Source organism: Epinephelus lanceolatus, chromosome 10, assembly GCF_041903045.1.
Source record: "Epinephelus lanceolatus isolate andai-2023 chromosome 10, ASM4190304v1, whole genome shotgun sequence".
Lineage (NCBI taxonomy): Eukaryota > Metazoa > Chordata > Actinopteri > Perciformes > Serranidae > Epinephelus > Epinephelus lanceolatus.
In genome coordinates this window covers 3,310,229-3,329,043 of record NC_135743.1, presented here as the reverse complement: position 1 = coordinate 3,329,043, position 18,815 = coordinate 3,310,229, and the positions used below count along the sequence as shown (strand labels likewise).

At 42.2% G+C, this 18,815-nt stretch overlaps 1 protein-coding gene across 3 annotated transcripts in view; it reads left to right on the top strand.

The window, feature by feature from the left end:
- LOC117266434 (collagen alpha-6(VI) chain-like) overlaps positions 1 to 18,815 on the top strand; it is a 99,321-nt gene that overhangs the window by 19,028 nt on the left and 61,478 nt on the right. The gene's annotated exons all lie outside the window — the stretch shown is intronic.

The window sequence follows — 18,815 nt, the reverse complement described above, 5'->3', positions numbered from 1 at the left end:
GTCCACCTTGGTTTAAAAATGAATTTGTTAGAATTTGGTGGTCAAAGGTCACAGTGATCTTGCATCCGTCTCATTCTTTTTTTTTTCCCAGTCAACTTTTCATTGATATTTTGCTCCAGGAGTAGCAAAAGACAACAAGACAACACAATATGTGCGTACATAGTAAACAAAACTACAAAAGAAAACAAAAGATCCGAGGTGATCCCTCCTTCCCCATCCCACGTCCGTCTCATTCTTGTGAGAGCAATATTTCAAGAGGGCCTTGAGGGAATTTCCTCAAATTTGGCACTAACATCCAAGTGGACTCAACAATGAACTGACTAGATTTTAGTGGTCAAAGTAGGGATGGGTAAGATTTTAACGAGACGAGTTCTCTTACTGATACTGCTTATTGATCTGGTACTTTGACAGTACTCTTACTGGTTCTTTTTGGGGGTTTTAAAAGAAGAAAGTGAAACAAATTAAGAGCAGAATTAATGTTGCTTTATTTCCTATGTATCTAAGTTCAGTATATATATTAATATCCTGCAACAGCATTGTTTTGACTTCAATTTCAATTTTCAGTTTCATTTATAAAGCCCAATATCACAAATCACAGTTTGTCTCAGAGGCTTTACAGCATACGACATCCCTCTGTCCTCGGACCCTCACAGCTGATCAGGAAAAACCCTTTAACAGGGGAAAAAATGGTAGAAACCTCTGAAACCTGAATTAACTACTATTACAGAGTATAACATATCTGAGGTGGATGTGGTAACAGGAGATGAACTACAAGCTAGGTGGTGGAATGTCAGTGCATGTCTCCATCTGTATGTGATGCACTTTCGCTATGTGTCCAAGGATTGCTCGTGTTTCTGCCCTCACATGCAGGAGTTGCTGAACTCGTGGCAACAAGCAATGTCGGCATCAACTCTTGTGAAGTATAACCATACTATAGAGCATTTTGTTCTCTCTGCCATTGTCACTGACTGTATGTGACACAGAGTGGCAGATATTTGGTCAGATACTGAACTGGTGACACTCATCTTAAAACTGTGCTGCTTGTATAGATCTTCTGTGCTGCCGAGTGGAAGATGTGTGTTGTAGAATTTGTTGCCTCTTTGCAGCAGCAGCCATATTGGAAGCTTTGTTTACTGTCATTGTTACATATGAGTCTGGACAGACATTGATGTAAACTATAACTTCAGCTTGACTGGTTCATGGATGTGTCTACTGCAGCAGTAATTCTAGTTTTAGAAATATTTCTTGTAACAGACAACAGCTGTTGGCATGTTTGATGTGTGTCCTCTCCAACAGTCAGAAGCTGGATTCACTTGTTTCCTGAAACAGTGGTCTGCGACTTTTTTGGCTCGTGATTTCTTTTGTATATTTTTTTTTTTCTTTCCTTTGTCTTTATTGGATGGATGACTGTGTATCAGCATGTGTCGGCTGAGAGAGGGGTATTACTTGCAACAAACCACCCACTGAATCAAACTGAATTATGGATGTTGCGGTTAAGTGGCATGCGCTTTCACCATTCGGATACCGAAGCAAGAATTCGCAAGATTCCACCCGGGCTGAACGACAACAGCCAATCAGAGTCGAGGAGTCTCTAACTCAGCTGTCAATCATGTCAATCACTGCGTGTAAACTTTGGTCAAATGGTCAAACCAGAGAGCGCTGATCAAATATGAATCAAGACGATGTTTTCAGAAACATATTTCGTGCACTGTTAAGCTGTAAAATGAGAACTCCTCAGCTCTGATTGGTTGTTTTCTTTTTTTTCACAGATTATCTTCCTCATGTGCTGCTGTGTAGATTGCATTACAGCAAATATAACAAAATTTATACTTAACCTTTCCTGACAGTGACCATTTGAAAAGTATGAGCAGGATTTTATGTAATACAACACATAATGGCAGAAATTTAGAGGAAGCAGTCGGTGCTTTGAGCAGTGCTCCTAAGAACAGCTTTTTGTTTTCAACATTGCATCACATTATGTATCAGAGAGAAGCAGCTGTCTCTGACCCGCTATGGTACAACATATGGTAGTGGGTGGTAACTAGTTTCTGTAGTTTTATGTTTCATTTCACCATTCATGGTGACATCATGGTGAATGATTTTGTTTATGCAGGGTGCACAAACTGAATCCTGTGAGGACGTGGAGTCCACATTTTTCCCGACAGAAAAACCAACAGAGCTTTTCTGCCTGGGTTTGTTTTGTGCAGGTGAAGAAATGTCACTTCACCGCTGTATCTGTAAAGAAAGACAAGATCGTGTTCAGCACTCATTTTGGACATGATTATGTTCAGAGCAATACGACAGAGCTGAGGATGGGATATTGAAGCCAGTGAGACTGATAGCTGCTGCACAGCTGCATCATCAACAGCAGGGAACCACTGCTCTGAGATACTGTTGACTGTCTGGGCTTAGCTTCAGACTCAACATCAGATAACAGTAGTGCGGTGATGTTCATTCACCAAACATGTGGAGGAAGATTTAGATGGTTGACAGCCGACATTTATTCCTTCCAAAAGCCTATAAATATGAAAGTTAGCCAACTCAATGTAACGTCAGTCTACATCCACAGCTTTTTATGTTATTTTACCTTTTAGCATGTAGGCTGCATGTTTCTGTGTCCCGGCTACTTTGCTGCTGGCTTTTGTCTGATTTGCAGCCTGATCATAAATAAATTCAGTCCATAAATCTGTTGTTTTTTTTCCTCCCAAGAACAGATAACGTTAGCTAACAGTATTGGCACAGACATAATGTTACTGAAATATAAGATGCTGTTCTGTCTGTGGAAGAAAGTTACTGTTTAGTAGGTCACAAATAAGTCAAAGTATTAAACTTAATGATTCAAGTCATAATGGGCCCTTCACCAATAATACCATTATATGAATGCCATTTAGAATTTATAAACAGAGTGATTCAGGGTGTCTTGCTACATTATTCCACAGACTGAGGCTTAAATTTTGTATCAAATCTGAATTTAGTTTTAGTTTTCCCTCTTTGAATCCACTTGTCTTCAGCTTTTGACATCTGCAGCCGAAGTTAAAAAAGATCTGTATTTAATGTTGGCAGAGGAAGCAGAGAGACTGCAGCTTTGATTGATCGTGAGCGCTCCGTTGAACTGTCCAAACTGTTGAGTCCTTTTGAGAAGAGACCTCTGATATCCTCCAACACCTTCTGGTCACGTCTGTCGTTGCTGAACATAAAGAAACTCCACCTGAAGCAGTTATGTCATGACACTGACAGACGCGTTTTCAAATGTGATTAACAGCCTACCTGACTTGTTAAGTGAAGGCCCACAAATATGTAGCGTTGTGTTAATGAGAGAGTAAAACCCTGACCCACTACCCCGTCTAAAGATCAAACTGTGCCGTTCATTCCCACTGAAGCTCTGCCAGTCAGCTGGTTTCACACAGCACATTCCACAGAAAGAGAAAACACTGAGGACAATAAAAGAAAAGAGAGAAGACAGACTGCGTCATTAGCGTCCCCCGCCTGGTCTCCACAGACCAGAGTTCAGACAATCTTCAGACCCCCGGCAGGACAAATCTGGACTGACTTCAGACGAGAACTTAAGCAGCAGCTTTTACTCCCCAAAACTGGCCCTGATTCATTATTCCCCTCATGCAGAGTCACGGCAGGGTGGCGGGCGTGAGGGCCTGAAGCATGAGAGGCAGGGATCATCCAAACCTCATTTTGAAAAATGCACATAGTCATGTATCCTGGGCTGTTTTTAATCCATTTACCATAAAGGTCAGAATAAGCGTGTAGCGGTAGCTGCTTTGACCGTGGAGGAGATGTGAGTGACAGCTGGTTGATGGCGTCCTTTCCTCAGTCAGCTCTTGTAATTCTCTGGTGGTCCAGCGTCTGATGTTTCAGCATCGCCTCAGTCGCCAGGTTGACAGTATTCGTCTCTTTCAAACAACTCAACTATTTCTGACAACCTCATTTTTTTCTCAGACATCGCATGGCTCTTGGAAATGTTTTTTTGCCCCAACTCTAATAATAATCTTAATATCTATATATTTATTTAGTATAAAAAACAAATGAGTGACATAAGTAATTCCTCGTCAGTCCAGCGTTATAATGGTAGGGGAAAGACTGTGTTAACCCTTTGAAACCTGGAGTGACATCACATTTCTTGTGCTGCTTTCAGGTGCCTTTCGCAGGTATGTAAAGTTTTGACCCTCTGAGCAAACTGGTTTGATATCTTTCAGAATCATGGGAAAAAAGGCAACGAGCAACTTGGTATGAAATGTCTCACAAATTGCAAAAACAGAAATAGATTTAGAAAATAGTTGTTTAAAAAAACTGGGGGAAAAAGAAAGAATCTAGGGAAACACATTTATAATTATTTTGACATATTTAAAATTATGGTGCAGAGTTATTATAATTTTAAGCACTTTTTCCAGGTCTTTGTTGTTGTTTTTTTACAAATTTTCTTGTTTTCAATTTTCTCCTTTTGCTAATTTCTTGCAAATTTTTGGGTCATTTCTTATTTGATTGCTCACAGACTTCCTGCCATGCTTTTGAAAGAAAGCCAGTTTGCTGTCAGGTTTCAAAGGGTTGAAATAAAAGTGAAATGAACATGAGCAGCCATTTGTTACGCCACACTTAACTTTCATTTCAGCATTAGGGCTCCGTCTACATGAAGACCTGACGTCTAGGCTAAATCACGGCTGAATTTGGGCTGTCAGTGAAAATTTGGTAGATGTCTAACCATAGCCAAAGTGTAGACGCCATCAATTATATGGCTATGTAGAGACAAAAAAAGGAGATAAACATATTTTAATTACTGTTGACTCTCCATACGTGATTGAATATCATACCACACGCCATCTACAATGGCGAAAATAACATTTAATCAATTTCAAAATTAAATCGGCTAGATTTGGGTTACATGTAGCTAGACTAAATCTGAGCTAAATATAGCCAATATGTTTAAATCACGACCATTGCTTGCTGGGTCCAGTCGTTCACCAACAGCCCTGCACATAAGCACTTTTACTGAGATCCTGGCCTCCACCTATTCAGCATGGACAAGTCTCTTCATGGTGTGACTGTCGCATGAATCAGTTCATCCGATCTAGGAATGTAGGACAATGACAAAGGAATGTGGAGAATGGGAGCACATCTGTGCACACCTGCCCGGTCAGCTGTAGGGCTGGTCAGTGTCAAAAAGTCACCAGTGATTGAGTGATGTAGACCGCCCTGTCAGAGCTTTAGATGGAAGCTTCTCATCGCTTTGAGCCTGTCTGGACAGGATACTGACCTTCAGCTGACCTCTGAAGACTCTCCATCACTCTCTGGTCAGTCCTGTAAGGACCTGTGTCCACCAAGTGATTGTCCTCAGGAGAGACACAGTGGCAGGGGGCTGGGCAGCGCTTCATCCCAGCACGTATTTTAATCAGGTGATATGTGTGGGTTTGTTTCTGGGACAATAACATCTTGACATTCATGTTAGCTAGGTAGCTAACGCTACATTAACAGAGGGTTGACTACAGAGTTGACAACATTCAGTGTCCGGCCGATCTGCTCCCACAGAGCTTTTCTGTTTTTGTTGTGACAGTTTATGAACGATGTATCATACAGTATCTGAGAGAGCAGCAGTGACATCACCAGCATCTTTCTGAAAAGTACAGAGAATTTGACAAGAAGCTCTCGGAGCGGCCGCAAGCCGGAGCGCTCTGAAAAAAGCCGCCGGGCGCGGCACCTTTTGTTTGGTGGAAGCATGAAAGCACATAAGCTTTCCCCTCTTTGGGAATGACTGAAAAAAAAACTGGCACCCAGAAAAAGCGCTGTGTGGAGCCTGACTTCAGCTCTAAACAATGAGGCCCCTCGTTCTTTACCATCAAACGCTTCATCTATACAATTGAACCGGAAAGCGCTGTTCAAACCCTGGCTAAATAAATAGAGTTGGAGCGAAGCGCGGAGGTCCGTGTAAATAGATTTGGATGAGTGAATGATGCAGAGACCCTCCTCTCAATCAGCCTGTCACTGGAGCGCTCTGCCGTGATTACCTTCACATGCTTCACATTAAACTGACCCCCATTTCCTCCGCTTGCAGGGGCCTCCGACATTTGGCAGGTGATTAAACGCAGGCCAGAAACATGTTTGTGGGGGCGGGGGGCTGGGCACGCATGTAGCTACATGCATGCACACATGAAAGCATGATCCAGCTTAACACCCCCACATAAAAGGAGGCGTACACATTCAGCACAAGTGCTGGTTATGATTACTTTTACTGCGCTGCTTTCACACTCTGGAGGGGACAGAGTGGTTTCACTTTTCAAACATAATCCCACTCACCTTGGAAAAGAATCACAGCCCAGTTTCTCTGAATTCTTTAGCAGCTGGTACCAAACCAGCAGGCACAGGCTGGAAACATTCGCTTCCAGCTCTCCACTCAGTTAGGCAGGAGGATGATCCCAGTAGAGGGAAGGTAAATTAAATGTAACGCTACACCTAAAATTCAGTCTGCTGTGTGCTGGCAGGAGAGAGTCGGAGGAGGAGGAGTGGGCGGGTTTCAGGAACAAAGAACAGGAAAAAGATAAATTCAAAGGAAACATTCAAGAGTGGAAATGTTGTGTTTGTTTCCAATACACAGTACAGTTTGCTCGGCTCAGCAGAAAAAACACAGATGTGGAAATGTAAAAGATTGAAAAACTAAAGTAATATTCACACATGAAACTTGTTTTTTGAAAGTTTTTGTGCTGCTGGATTTTGATTTAATGTGAATAAAAGATGAATTTTAACGAATCTGTCAAAGACATTCAGCTGACATTCAGTTCGTGGTATTCCTCCTCTAAAACTAACTCTACTGTACGGCTGGCACGATATCAGATTTTCACCACACGATTATCAATGCAAAAGGTTTACAATAACAATATTATTATGATATATACATAGAAGATTTAAAAAATAAAATAATGCTGAGTGAGAAAGAGTCTGTAGCTATAACTGTTGCACAAAAAGAGCACCTACAGTTAAGATAAGGAGACAAGACAAGAAGGGAAAGAAACAAATGATTCAGGAGGTGATGGATTATTTAAACGATATTATCATATGGGGTCAGCATGGTGGTGCAGTGGTTAAACTCGCCTCACAGCAAGAGAGTTACGAGTTTGAATCTGCTGTTCGGCTGGGGCCCTTCTGTGTGGAGTTTGCATGTTCCTGTGTCAGTGCGGATTTTCTCTGTCTTCCTCCCACAGTCCAAAGACATGCACGTTAAGCTAATTAGTGACTCTAAATTGGCAGTAGCATGAATGGCTCTCCGTCTCTAAAGCCCTGTTTCCCCCAAACCCTTTCAGTAAGCCTTCAGACATGGTACCTAGACCCTCGGTGTGTTCAGACAGTCCTCTTAAATGTGGGCGGGGTTGTTGTCACTCACTGCTCCGTCCAGCACTCGCTGTATTTCCTCATCAGCGGTGACACAGATGGAAGTCTGCACCTGGTTTATCGTCCACAGAACGAGGCTGCACGCCCACATTTTCACAACAAAATAGAACAGGCTGCAGTGAGAGTCTCTCTCCATGGGATATTTAAAAATAGCAGCTTTGTGCATTTAGTCCTTCTCAGGCAAGCTCAGGGGTTTAGTGTTGCTGTAGCCCACAGGAAGTGAGGATTAGAATATATGACCTTCACATAATCCGCTCCAAATTAATCTATATTTTTAAAGTCATTACTAAAAGTGTGTGTCATATAAAAACTAAAGTGATGGTCAAAGTTGTCACAGTGAAATTTAAGGTGTGCTGATGGATTCACGTCATCAACTCATGCATTGAGTAACATTACAAGTTAACGTTCCACCTTAAAAGTTGCCGGCAGTCGGCCCAGTGAATGAAGTTATTTTTTTCTCTTTCATTTTATAGTTGTAGTTTACTGATGTATGAACAGAGGTTACATAAAACCAGAGTGAGCATCCTCTACTGACCAATCAGACTGCAGGGTTTCTAGCTCCACCTTTTAGTACCAGATCTGTGTGCTAGGTACCCCAACAGAGGGGGGACCAAACATGGGGATGCTAAGGAACGCTTCTGTTGGTACCATCCACAACTTTTACTGTGGAGACAGAAAAAATGTCCAACTGAACTGAACTGAACTGAACTGCTCGGTGGAAACGGCGCTTACGTGCCAGCTGTGTGATTGTCTGGTGATCTGTCCAGGGTTTAGCCTGCCTCTCACCCAGTGACTGCTGGGATAGGCTTCAGCCTCCTGCCTCAAAAATCCAGTATGATTTGTTCATCAGCTTGTAATGGTGCCACATGTGTTTTCCTGCTTCTTGTTAAATAGAGATGTTTGCATGTCACAGATATTTTAAATGGTAGTGGTTTTAATGGAGTTTAAGGTGTCAACAGCTTTGATGTCAGTGGCAGTGAGAGTAGAGAGGTCTCTGTAGCTCTGCTCTCTACATCAGTGAGCAACAGCATCAAGATAATTCGCATGACATTTAAAACAGTTTCCTGTTGATCTGACCTGTGATGTGGCCAGACAGTGTTTGCTGCCCTCAGATGACAGGAAATGGCACTGTTAGTGTTAAGCAGAGCCAGATGCAGAGAGAGGACAACTCTTTCTCTTCTGGCTCTTGTGCGACAGAAATGGTTTGAAGTCATCTGGCTGCTGGTGCTGCAGGATTCTGTGCAACTCCAGAGGATGCTGGGGAGAAAAAATGGAGGACATCAGCACATTGTGGGAGTTATAAAGTTTGACTCAGTGGTTTAGTGAGAGCAAAAAGTATTTGTTTCTCATCAGTCTTTTCTCTCTGAACAAACCAGTCAAGGATACATGACTGATTTCTCTGAAAGAAGGAGGACTGTGTAGGAGGATTCATACTCCTTTTCTTAATTAGTTCTGCATACACAAGAATGAATCATATGTACAATAAGGCCTCGATCATACACAAAGTGTTTCAGCAGCTGGAGGCAGCTTTTTGTAATAGTTTATAATGAGAATGAAGCATTTTGCTCACTGTTTATGTGTTGTGACGCGCCTCATGTTTCTGCGCATGAGGCATCTGGTGTTTTTGCTGGAGCGCTCTGAACTCCTGAAGTTGAAAAAACTTCAGCTCAGAGTGGAAAAGCATCCCATGTCAATTCCTTTGATTTGAGAGGCGGGCCTTCTGTGGTGGTCACAACAATGAGTTTACAGTCGGTAAACAATGGAGGAGAAACTGATGGTAGCGGTTGCTGGATACCCAGAGCTATACAACTTTACAAACCACAGTTAGCACCATCTCAGTGGAAAACAGCAGGTTTAGAAGCAGATAAGTGCAGTACTGTAAACGTCCATGATGGAGGAGAAGCTCCTGGACCAACTGGTGGTACTCCCCATGATCCAGCCTCTTTTTTAGGGTCTCATGTACCCACACAGATCTCTGTTTATCTGCTGACAGCCTCTCACCCTCAACCAGAGCTACAGACAGCACCCTCTGCCTCAACATGGCAGGAACAAATTTGACATTCCTGCAACTAGTTATGTATGCCAATTAGGGATGTAAATCACCATGACAGCATATTATATTGATTCTTTAGACAATGATGCAATATTTGAGATATCACAAAGTCTGTCACAATATGATTTCTATCCAACTAAACTCAGGGGCCTGCAGTTGATATGAGACAATATCATAGACCCATTTAGCGTAGTCAGTTACAGGAGAAGCTGCCACCCCTTTCTTTTTTTGCTTTTGGCCATAAATAATTAAAACAACACATAAATAATTGTAAATAATAGTAACTGCTTAAGGGCAGTAAAGTTAACTTTATATCAACTCCATTAATGCTCATAAAACAGCACAGAGGTTAAGTTAAGGCTGATTTAGAGTTGTGTGTAGGCTCTGTGCAATAGCCTACGCCAGTGTGAGCATTTATACTTGTGTGTGGTGTGTTTGTTTTGCTCTGCAGTTACACCTTTAAAATGCTAGTTGGCCATGGTGTCTATTCCACTGTGTTTTCCCCACAAACACAACATGCTACTGTTAGCCTAGTGGCTAGCAGACTTTCCTCTGCTCGTAAGAAGCCAGGACAAATCACACACAAAACTCAAAATGCTAAACTTTCCTCACAATTTATTGTTTCTTATCTATAAAATTAAAGTAAATAAAAGCTTTGTTTTCACTGAGGGAAATGGTTTCAGCTTACAGAAACAGACAGGAGGTCTGTGTCGCCACCACGTGTAGTTACATTTCTGAGGAGGTGCACATAAGGCTACAGAGTAGAGTACACGTCCACACAGCGCCTACGCCATAGGTATGGCGTTAATACTGCGCAGGTAAATCTTGCATTTTATTCCAAACCTTGGGCTTTTTCCTAAAACTTCAGGACTACCTAGCTTTAAGCCCTGAAGGCAGACTTCTCCCAACAGCCCCAAATTCTGCTCTGTCAAGGTTCATAGACGCAACAATGTTTTTGTTCATCACCCATAATTCACATAAGCACTTTCATTTGCAGTAATTAGCTTAGTGGCTAGTGGACTTTTCCTCTTATCATAGCTTAACAAATTACACATATTTTTTTCATCACCATTGATTAAAGTCGTTTTATCTCCTGACAGAACAGCACGGTTAAATTTCAGCCTGCATGCATGTTTGTTCAGCCAAACATTGAAACAGCAGCTGATCCTGTGGTGAGAAGTTAGCGGAGTGCCTAACTGCCTGCCAGGTAGTGACGTCGTGTTTCCTGAATATTTTTTTCTCATAATTGTGTACATACGGCATGTGCTTTGTCTATTGACCTGTATTTTCTCCGTAATCCAAAATATTTCCACACTGCTGATTTATCTCTGAGTAAATAATGTTATCCTCATCGTCTTTCTCTCGGCTGCTTGTTATTTTCTGCCTGGTGCTGTCTGATGGTGACACAGAATTTCAAAATAAAGGCGTTTTCTAAAAGTTATGTTATGGATCGATGATTTCACTTCAGTGATATTAAATAGTAGATCACTGAATCGATACATCGATCAAGATTGATGGATCGTTCCCCTCCTACTTTTGACTGTTACAGTCTGGTCCACAACCTTCCTGTAAAACACCATTGACCTCCAGTAAGTCTTTAATCTGCTGAAAACTCTGGAGTCCAAATTTCCAGTGAATCCTGGCAGCTCCTGTCTGAACAGACAGAATGACTGACTTCATTTTGTCTCCATGGAGAGAATCGTCCTGTCAACTTCACCATCACCTCATTGACTTTGTCTCATTGAGCAACAGATGTTCACCGAGCTGATCATCAGCTCATCCAAATATTCTGTCAGTATGTGAAAAGAGTCCTCAGACAATACAGCTAAGGAGAAAACGTAGGGTGGATCAGTAAATGTGGCTGAACACATCATGCATAGGACACTGAGTACAAGTTTAAATCGGCTCCGAAATAAGATGCAAAATTTAAAAGAAGACAATAAGATGTGGGTGGCATGGTGGGGCAGTGGTTAGCACTGATTCCGTGTCAGCGTGGGTTTCCTTCAGGCTAGCTAAATTAGGTTAATTGGTGACTCTAAATTGTCCGTAGGTGTGAATGTGAGTGTGAATAGTTGTCTGTCTCTATGTGTCAGCCCTGTGATAGTCTGGTGACCTGTCCAGGGTGAACCCCGCCTCTCGCTCAACGACAGCTGGGATAGGCTCCAGGCCCCCCGTGACCCTCAACAGCATAAGCGGCTATAGAAAATGAATGAATAAGGAATTACAATAAGATGTATTTCACAATTTAATATTCAGTCTTAATTAAAAATGTAAACATATAAACCATAAAATGTATTTGAAGATTAACTTCTAAACAGCTTGTTGCTCTTTTCCTGTTTGTGCTTTTTGTTCTCTCCGTCCTCCACCATGACAAACACGTATGTGCTACACATGCAGCTACATACATCTTCCTCTGATCCAGTGGCTTTGTGTCTGAAGCTGCAGCTTCCGGGCGTCTTTCAGGAAGTTAACATTAAAATTTCAGGATAAAGCTCTGATCTTAAGAGATAAGACGTCAAAGCTTTCTGGGGCTTGTGAATGTTTATCCTCAGCTGGCTGTTTCCACTCGGTCACAGCATGTTGGTAGCATTCGCATGTTAGTGCAGCCGTTCTCCAGCTGCCACCGATCTGTCCCCGTGAACTGATTCTATTCATCAGGAGGAAGTTAATTCAGTATGCCAGGAGGATTACTCTAAGTCCCCCAGTTAAAAATAGGTTCACTGTTCGAAGATGGTTGAAAAAAGAAGGGAGACAGAAGACAAACTATTAGGACACGTCTGCCAAGTGCAGATGTGGAAACATCTGGCTGTGCAGCAGCTGCATGATATGAAAACCAGCAGAATGTGGAATAATACAAATAAGTACAGTGGTAATATCATATCAATTCAGAATTATTTGTTTGTGCCAATGACTGTATGTAAGGATGGAAAACTCATCTCTACTTCCTCCCACTTTGCATAACTGAAGCCAAAATATTAGAGATGCACGATAATATCAGCACGTCATTGGTATCGGCCAATATTGGCTTTAAAATGAACTGAATCAGAATTGGCCAGCATGCTTTTTCTTACTTTGCACAATGAATTACATACTCTGAACAGTATTTCATGTCTCCATCTGCTGGTGGGCCGTCATGATAAGAGTATGTATGTGTAATATGATGTTAATTCCACTACAGAAGAGACTTGATGATCACTAAAATTAGGTGGAGGAAAAGTGGATAAATCGATATCAGTATCGGCTAAATGAGCTGTTACATTATGGGCATATCAGATATCAACAAAAAGTCCAATATCCTGCATCCCTACATAATATCACAGATACAGCTGCTGCCATCTTGCTTCAGTCATGTCATTTGAGGCCAGTCTGCGCAATACCGATCAGGAAGTTGAGCCGTTGTGTCAAGGTCCTAAAATCAACCTGCGTAGTTGTCCCTCCATTGTGACATTAGAAAGTGTCACATTTATCTTGCAAGTGTACTCTTCTTCAATGTTTGCTTTACTTCCTGGATTTTTCCCACATGGAAATTCTGACCAATCAAGAGCAGCTTTCTCACACAAGGCATTTGATCTGGTCCTCTTGTAAATGCTGCCGTGAGAACACGAACCGACTCTAGGCAATTACACAACTTTGGAACAACATGAGTCCCTGATTCAGACCAAAGGAGACCACTCTAGGGCTGACGGCAGCCTGAGGCTCGTCTCACCCGTTAAAGGCGTAAAATGCCTCCTAGTCCACTTGTGCACTACGATTTGTCTCTAAACGCAGCTAAAGCTGAGTGAGTGGCTGATGCCGCTGGAACACCAGCGATCACTGTCCTGCGTTTCCCAGAAAAAAAGGAAATCAGGGTTCCACAAAGGAATGGAAAGGGAAAGAAAGCAAGCTGACTTTTTTGGGACAGAGTCATGGTTCAAGAGAAGAAGGGTGGGGGCGCCACAGAGACTGCTTACGCAAGGGCCCAGAATTTCTACTGAATTTCTACCGAATTTCTACTTGCTGGCTATGACCTTCTGCTGTGGGATGTAGTTAGCAAGGAATGCTAAAAGGGCAGACGTCTTTAGTCGATTTCATACATGTTCAATCATGTGTTATTTTGTTTTGGAAAGATGGAAAAATGACACCAACCTCAAACATCTTTGGACTGAGATTCACTGAGACATTTTTGTCTATATTGACTCAGCTTCAGTTGTTTTTGTTCTCATGTTTTGAATTGTACAGATTCTTACAGGGGGTTCCCGGGCGTGGGACCCCTTCTGTGCGGAGTTTGCATGTTCTCCCCGTGTCAGCGTGGGTTCTCTCCGGGCACTCCGGCTTCCCCCCACAGTCCAAAGACATGCAGATTGGGGACTAGGTTAATTGGTAACTCTAAATTGTCCATAGGTGTGAATGTGAGCGTGAATGGTTGTTTGTCACTATGTGTCAGCCCTGTGATAGTCTGGCGACCTGTCCAGGGTGAACCCTGCCTCTCACCCGATGTCAGCTGGGATAGGCTCCAGCCCCCCCACAACCCTCAAGAGGATGAAGCGGTTAGAAGATGAATGAATGAATGAAGATTCTTACAGAAACTGTCTTTCTTCTCTTTTTTATTGCTGTGTTATTTCCTATTTCACTTGTTTTTGTAAAGCATTTTGATTTGAGACATAAAGTGGTATTAATATTCATATTATTGCTATTATTCACCCAACCCCCCTTACCCCTGGTGATGACTCCCTCCTCTGCTTTCTCCCCCAGTAATTCCTAATTTGTTTAATTTTCCTCTTCTGTCGGTGACACACACACAGTGGACACTGACACAGGGTCACACACACACAGTGCAGTGATGAGGTTCATCTGCAAACATTTATTTTCTGTGCTGTGATACAGACTCCGACTTTGCAGTGTTCACTAATGATTTATTCAGTGTAATCCCGGTGCTGCAGTTATGGTCTAATGTCACTTAGAGGAGATGGGTTCATGGCAGCGTGCATGGAGACGTAATTATTGATAATTACACAGATTTTGCAGAAAACGCCCTTTTACACACACTTAACCCCTCAAATGTCACCAGGCTGCCAGATCATGACTGTCAACTGTCGAAATCACTGGGAAGGGTCTGACTGCAGCTGGAAGGGAGGAGGGGGTAATTCATTTTAATTTCAAAATGGATCAAAAATTAAACCCATCCTTGAGTTACCTTACCAGTTAAAGTGAAAGTTCAGGGATGGGTTTCATAATATATGACACTTTCCAAGAGGCTTTTAATCTGTAAATCCCTTGGTAGATATATATATTAAATAAAGGGTGAACCTTTGAATTTTGATCCTCTAAGGCACAAATTAAGGGGTATCTGAGACAATTTTTTTTGTAAGTAATAAGGGTTTTTTTACTAACTAAAAGCCTCTTAGTTGATGCAGAAAACCCATTAAAGCCCCATAAAAACAATGATGGGACTGGTAGCTGGAGAGGTGCTAGTCTGCCCCTGGGCACTGCCAAGGTACCCTTGAGAAACGCACCGAACTCCCAGCTGCTCAAACGATTAGCGCCATACTCTAAAAACAGATTTGGGTGGTCAAACCTGGTTTGCTAGTTAATCTAGTTAGTTTTCTGACTAAATAGGGTTTATTTGATAGATTCAGTGGTTTATTCACTGACAGCAAAACACTGTAACACTAGTGACTGAGAGGAAAATAAACTGGTTACATTACTTGAGTAGGCGGCACGGTGGAGCAGTGGTTAGCATTGTCGCCTCACAGCAAGAGGGGTCCTGTTTCGAACCAGGTGTGAGGACTTTGAATCCTGGGGAGTGGGAGCCCCTCTGTGTGGAGTTTGCATGTTCTGCCTGTGTCAGCGTGGGTTTCCTCCAGGTGCTCCAGCTTCCTCCCACAGTCCAAAGACATGCAGGTTAATTGGTGACTCTAAATTGTCCGTAGGTGTGAATGTGAGTGTGAATGGTTGTCTGTCTCTATGTGTCAGCCCTGTGATAGTCTGGTGACCTGTCCAGAGTGAACCCTGCCTCTCACCCAGTGTCAGCTGGGATAGGCTCCAGCCCCCCCATGACCCTAAACAGGATTACGGAAAATTAAAAAAAGTTTTAGAATATTTGGGAAATTGGAATTGGCCAAGAAAATTGCAGTCAGTCCATCTCTAATGAATTCATTTACCTCATATCTGGAATAAAGCTGTTAAATACCTGATAATGCATCTGAGAATATTTCTAACATTTACCAAAGTTTTAAACTTAAAGCACCCTTAATTGATCATTAATGGATTTATCAGTAAAAATCAATTTATTGTGTAGCTTAAGGGAAAAGTAATGCGCCCCTTTTAATCCTCTGTATTTTTTATTCATGAATCATGAAATTAAGGTGTTTTTCGGGGGTTTAGCTTTTGACCTTCACATTAATAGATAGACAAAGGGATCTCTAGCCGCCTTACTAAACACCTTGATTAAGTGTTTGGCAGCTCAGGTTGTCATGAAACACCTTTAAAAGAGTCACTTTGTGTTAAAGTGTTCTGAGATTGTTCCCAGGTCAGATGAGTCCACTGTAAAGTCAAATGTTCTCTGGCACACACATTGAAGGTTTTAATCAGTTCTTCTCTTAATGGGGCATTTCCCATCATGTGCAACTTGTTTGTTGGGCAACACACCAAATTACAGCTTGGAGATGTTTTTGTTCTCAGGAGAAGCCTAAAGCTCTGAGGTAATGTGGGGTCACAGTGGGCGTGGCCTGTTCTCATACATGTAAATGTGTGCAGTACACTGTAACATGATTCGCTGCAACAAACGTGTCTGCCTTGAATTAATAGACAAATTAAGGGATCTCTGGCTCTCATTACAGGTGTTTATTAAGGATTGCTGTTTTATAGTGTTATAAGATCGTTTGATGAAGTTTGTTAATTAGATGTTTACCTGCATTCCTCCCCACACATGCACAACGCCTAAATAATTTCTAATATATCCAGAACTCTGCTGCCCGCGATCACATCACCCCTGTCCTCCAGAACCTCCACTGGCTCCCTGTCCCACAACAAATCCAATTGAGGTCCCTCTCCTCACTGAAATATCGTGATATTATTTTAGGGCCATATTGCCTTCCCCTACTCCTCTGATGTAAATCTCCTGACTCCACCACTCAGGACCAAGCACCAGACCTGGGGCAACAGAGCCTTCTCCATAGCCGCCCCCTCTCTCTTGAACTCTCTCCTTAAACACACTGAGACTGCTCCGACCTCTCTGAGTTCAAATCACTCATCAAAACTCATCTTTTCAAAACTTCTTTTAATGTGTGAATGATGTCCCGTGTGTTTCACTGTATTATATTTTATGTCAAAGGACAACTTCGGTATTTTTCAACCTGGGCCCTATTTCCCCATGTGTATGTGTGTGTATGATTCATGGGTACAACTCGTTCTAAAATTGGTCCAGTATTGAGGGAGCCGGCAGCCGCGAGGTAGAAATGGTGGCAAATGCGTCCCGTTTAAGTTTGCGCATTAAAAGTGCTTTTTTCCGCCACTGACCGGTTCAGATCACCAGCGCTATCTCTGTAAATAGCATACTAAACGTTTCCCTGACCCTTCACCTCTTCCCGGCCGTGACGTCATCTTGCAAGAGCTTTGCTTGTTGCTGGAAGAAAACAGGGTACGATATATACGAGGGCAAAGTATGCAACAGTAAATGTGTGTCTCGGAGACAATTCTAGGTATCAGTATAACATGCATAAAGACATATTAGTTATACTTACTTGATGGATAGTTGACCATTTGGTCCCTGTGGTTTTGGCCGCCTCCTCCAATTTATTTTGGGCACATGAAAAAAGGTATCCAGCACTGCCCTGTTGATCAGAGGGGGGAAATCCTCTAACGTAGTTACACAGTGTTGGTAGTTTTTGTATCATCCCAGGACACATCGAGACCATGAATACTGGGCAGCAGGTCCCACTCGTTGCAACACAGACATTCTTCCTCTGTGGGCATGGAGTCACAGCAAGGAGCACCACCAGTCCTCAGAGATTCGCGTTCGTGCAGCCGCTGCTTCACCCTCGTCTGCTCGTTGGCCCTCTCTCTCTATCCTCGTCTGCTCTTCAGTTTGTAGGAGCTCCTTGTCCATGTACTCGGGCCAAATAAGTACGGGCGGCCATCATAATAAAAGGGCTCATCATCATTCTCGAAATCGGGTAAATATGCAGCCATGATACCGATGCAGTAAAACTCTCAACTGTACTCCGGGACAACCAGCGCCACTCTGTGCGGTGCTCAGCATGGCTCCTCTGTTTTCTTCCGGCAACAAGCAAAGCTCTCGCAAGATGACGTCACAGCCAGGAGGAGGTGAAGGGTCAGGGAAACGCTTGGTATGCTATTTACAGAGATAACACTGCCGATCTGAACCGGTCAGTGGCGAAAAAAAGCACTTTTAATGCGCAAACTTATACGGGACGCATTTGCCCCTGTTACCGTTTTAGCTTTTTTTGTGTCTCCCGGCTGCATCCAACTCCCTCAATACTGAACAAATTTTAAAACGAGTTGTACCTATGAATCATACGCACACATACACATGGGGAAATAGAGCCCAGGTTGAAAAATACCGAAGTTATCCTTTAAGTGTCTTTTAGTACTATAAAAACGCTCTGTAAATAAAATGTATTACTCTTATTTATTATTACCTTAAGTTTTTTTTATGGTTTATACTAATAGGTTAAAAAAATGTAGGTATATTTTGCACACTTTTTCTATATTGTGTGATATATTATGTCAGTAATTCCTCCACAACTCAATGCTGTGGTGTTTCACTATTAGCCAGGCATGCTAATGTCAGGCTAATGCTTTGGCACACACATTAAAGGTTTTAGTAGATTCCTCTTTTTACGCACGATTTCCCAAAATGTGCAGACCGTTTGTTGTGCAGCCCACGACACCACAGCTTAGAGGGGTTTTATCCTCAGGAAAACCCAAAAGTTGTAAAGAAACGCAGAATGGCATGTCCTGTCTTCGTGCCTGTAACTGTGTGCAGTACACTGTAACATGATTTCCTGGAGCAAAGCGTCCTCCTTAAATTAACAGACAAATTAAGGGATCTCTGGCTCTCATTACAAATTTAGATTAGGTGTTTATTAAGGATCACTGAAGGGATTGCTGTTTTATAGTGTTGTAAAGATTGTGTGATGATGTTTCATGATCAGGTGTTTACCTTAAGTTTTTTATTTTCTATTCCAAAAGGTGAAAAAATGTAGGTACATTTTGCACACTTTCAATAGTAATGGAGTATTTTCTGCATTGTTAGTTGATAGTTTATCTCAGTAAGTCTTCCCCCACCAAATTGCTGTGGTGTTTCACTATTAGCCAGGCATGCTAATGTCTGGCTAATACTTCACAGACACGTTAAAGGTTTTAGTAGATT